The following is a 3,990-nucleotide window of genomic DNA, read 5'->3' as shown; positions in this document are numbered from 1 at the left end:
TTGTATGTTCAAAAATATTTGTAATAAAAGTAAATTAATTAAATGTTAAAAATAGCATGAGTGTGATGGAAATCTGGCTGTGGGTCACTGACACCAAAAATATGGTGTCAAATTTTCTTCCAGCCTTTCTGGTTTGGTTTTTCATAAGAATTCACATATAGAAAGGGACTCCAGACCCATTTCTTCAGATAGCTCTGGCTTATGAAAAAGTCCCTCAGCCAGAGCTTATCAGGACCCCACAAACTGCTTCTCCACCTGCACCAGCACCAGCCACCAAGAAACCAAGTACTGCACATCTTTCTGGGAACCAAGCAATGAACTCTGAGGGCAGAGAATTTTGTCTGTGTTATTTACTGCTATTCCCATTCCCTAAAACAAGTGTTGTGTAGTAAGCACTCAATCAGTACTTGGTGAATAAATGAAGGAAAAGAGAGAGGCCCACCTCCTACACACACACACACACACACACACACACACATACACACACATACACATACTGCCAGCACTCCAGGGAACATAGCACTTTAAGTCCATTTGGTCAAGAAAGAAGATGTTCATCCCAGGTGGACTGGACCCAGGGAAGTCCCTTTCAACCAAGTAACCCTGAAATCCAACCAATTTAAGGGACTAAAGTCAAAATAGTTTTCACTGTATTGTTTTTTGTCTAGGAGACTAGTGTCATCACCCATTTCTCCACAGCTAATAGCTGGCAACATCAGCCCCAGAATGTCCCTTCACAAATCTAGAGATACTTCTATCTCAGCTTGTTGATGTTTTGAGTACCCAGGAAAGGATGGAGATGGATATTAGAGCTATTTTGGCATCCAGGAGCATTCAAAATGCTAGACTGGCCTGGAGTTGAGAGATTTGAGGTCTAATCTCAAATATGTCCTCCAATTTTCTGTTGGACTCCCTAGGTAGGTACTCAACCATTCTGAGTCTTTCCTCAGAAGTTGAAGAGGAAAAAATATATCAACATTTGGCTCTCCCTACCTCACAAGAGAAGCACAAAAACAAAAACCAACAAGTATTTGTGGTATATGCCCTAAAAGTATTTTATTATTATGATTACAAAATGATTTGCTCAAGGTTTCCCAGTGGGAGTTGAAAGCTTCCCTTCTCTCCCTCCAAGTCATCAGGGTTACTTTTATAAAACAAAGATAGGATCACATCACTTCTTTTTTCAAAAACCTTTAATAGCTGGCCATTGCCTTTATAACTGGCAATAATAGGGTGTTCTCAATCTTCCATGAGGTAAAATTTCAAAGCCTACGAATTACCCTCCCCACTCTACCACACTCAAAATCTTTTCCTCACTTGTTTGCTGAGATCTTTTGTTAAAAAAAAAATCTTGGATTTAATAGAAAATATCACATTATGAACAAGTCCATTCATTGATCCATTAGTTTAAAACAGATTGATAGCACAATTTTGTATAAAAGCTAAAGACAGAACACGGGTACCAAACACAACACTTAAGGAGAGGCCTGAGCCAGGCTCTGAAAGATCCTTCCCAGAATTAGAAGCAACAGTAGCTTCAAACAGGCACCAAAACAGGGAGAAGGCAGCAGCATCCACTCCACAAAGGCTTAAGAGTAAAAGGAAGGCCAAGCAATAGACCATCTTGGGAGCAACGGGTGAAGGAGAAATGGACGAAAGTATTTTATTTCCTGATGTTCTGAGAACATCAGGCCACACCACATGAACCCAAGAGGGTTAGAATAGCAGGGTGTTTTAAGTGGGGAAACAATATTAGAAGCATTTGGTATGTTGTCTTGGCAGTCAACTCTCAGGGGAGCAGGAGAGCATGATGCTCATATGTTGCAACTAAACTCACATCACTCTGGCTGAACACAACACTGAAGTTGTGGCAGTGTCTACTGCCCCAGTGGGCCTCCTACTTACTAATGAGTATGTTAGAGAGGAGCCACAGTGAGACCTTCGACAAAAACATAGTGCTCTGGTGGGAAAAGGGCTTCCATCTTCTTCCTCTGGGTGCCAGGGGATCCTTGAGGGAGAGAAATTTGAAGTGGCTAGGCCCCTCAGACTCTGAGTTTATCAGCAAAAGCTCTCCTTAGCCCCACCCACCCAAATCCTTGCCCAGGGAATCCTCCCAGTTCATGGAAGGGCCAGCTGTGAAAGCAGCTGGGGAAGGAAAGGATGGTTGTCTTCCATGGCACTTGTTACTGACCAGAGAGACTGTTTCTTTGTACTTATTTTAGATACTGAGAGAGTTTGTGTCTTAATCTGCAACGATGATTCTCAGATAGGAGCAGGTCTGTATAAGTGGGGCTGCCAAGATTCTCCAAAGAGGTTGTGTTTAACATACACAAACCCCTAATTCCCTCCCACTTGAGAATCAGTGCATGTAAGGATAGGAATTTCTTATGGGAGTGTGTTGTACATATGAACAGTGGCTGATGCAGAACAAAAAGTTAAAAACTCCTAACCTGGTTTTGGCAGACATAAAAATGGAGTACATTTTTCAGAGGTTTTTTTATGATTAAGTTATAAATAATCATTCTCCCTGTAGCTAAACTTCATGACCAGGCTCCTAGCCTGAAAGAACAATAGGTGCATCTACTTATCTGACATAACCATACTGGATTAAAGAAATAAAATTCTGTTCTCCTAAAGACAATTTCAAGAAAGACCTGTCTGTCCCTATGAGGTATTTGATACTAGGTCCCAGCACAGGCTAATCACTATATGGTTTCTTAGAAGACTGGCTTTTCTTAATTTCTTTCTTTTTAATACTGTAAACGGGGTCCATAAAAACTTGTTATGAACAAGCATTAAACCTTTGAAATACTTGACAGTCTTCACTTCCAGCTCCAAGGTGGCATCCTCATCACAAATAAACACAGAGCAGGGATGTTGCTTGAAGGCAGACCTGGTCCACATGTGGTTCACTCCCTCCTCGATGGCCTTGTACAGAGCAAACACCTTGTGAGTACCTGTGATGAGGATCATCACCTCTCTAGCATCCATGACAGTGCCCATGCCCATGACCAGGGCCATGATGGGCACCTTGGCAAGCTCTCCATCAAAGAACCTAGCACTGGCCAGGATGGTGTCCGTGGTGAGCGTCTTAACATGGGTCCTGGACACCAGACTGGAGCCTGGCTCATTGAAGGCTATGTGTCCATCAGGGCCAATCCCTCCAACAAATAGCTAGATCCTGCCTGCAGCCTTGATCTTCTCTTCAAAGGCATCATATTCAGCCTGTAGGTCAGCTGAATTCCCATCCAGAATGTGGGTGTTTTCTGGGTGGATGTCAATGTGCTTGAAGAAGTTGTTCAACATGAAGGAGTGGTAATTCTCTGGGTGTTCTAGAGGAAGGCCCACATACTCATCCATGTTGAAGGTTTTCACATATTTAAAGGACAGGTCCCTATTCTTATAGTATTTAATTAGCTTCTTATAGCAGCCAAGGTGGGGTGCTCCCAGTGGGGAGCTCCAGGGCGGAGTACTTGTCTGGCACTGGATCAAACTGAATGATACAGTTCCTGATGTATTTGGTTGCTCATTTGCTGGCCTGAGAATACTGATCCAGGATGATAAACTTCATATTTCCTGTGGAAGGTGGGGTTGGAGCCTGGCTGTGTGGTGTTTGTGCAGGAGAGAGGCTTGGGGCCTCTAGATCAATCCTGCTGAGATCTTAAATGCCATTTTTTGCACAAGTTTTGGCTTTTCCTTTAACCAGTGAAAGAGCCATCTTAGAATACCTCAGATAGAGGTCCCCTGTCTGGCCTTCACCCTAAGGAAAGAATGAATTATTATCCTTTCTTCAGGATAGGTGAAAGGAGGAGAGAAAGAATAAATGAGTAAATATTTCCTGAGAGTGTGGGAGTGTTAGTACCCAGGCTGGGGGCAGCTTTGCCTCATCAACAATTAGTAACCAATAAACGAACTCTGATACTTGTTTAATAAGGCTCAGGAAGTGACTGACAGTTCTTGAGGGGTAGAGGGGACACCAAGTAGGCAGAG

At 42.9% G+C, this 3,990-nt stretch overlaps 1 pseudogene; it reads right to left on the bottom strand.

Moving 5' to 3' along the window:
• Positions 1-2,698: 2,698 nt before the first annotated feature.
• On the bottom strand, positions 2,699-3,571 carry LOC138378477 (glucosamine-6-phosphate isomerase 1-like; annotated as a pseudogene).
• Positions 3,572-3,990: the final 419 nt, after the last annotated feature.

This window comes from Eulemur rufifrons, chromosome 30 (genome assembly GCF_041146395.1).
Source record: "Eulemur rufifrons isolate Redbay chromosome 30, OSU_ERuf_1, whole genome shotgun sequence".
In the NCBI taxonomy this organism is placed as follows: Eukaryota; Metazoa; Chordata; class Mammalia; order Primates; family Lemuridae; genus Eulemur; species Eulemur rufifrons.
Note: the sequence above shows the minus strand (reverse complement) of the source record. Positions and strands in the feature narration are given on the sequence as shown.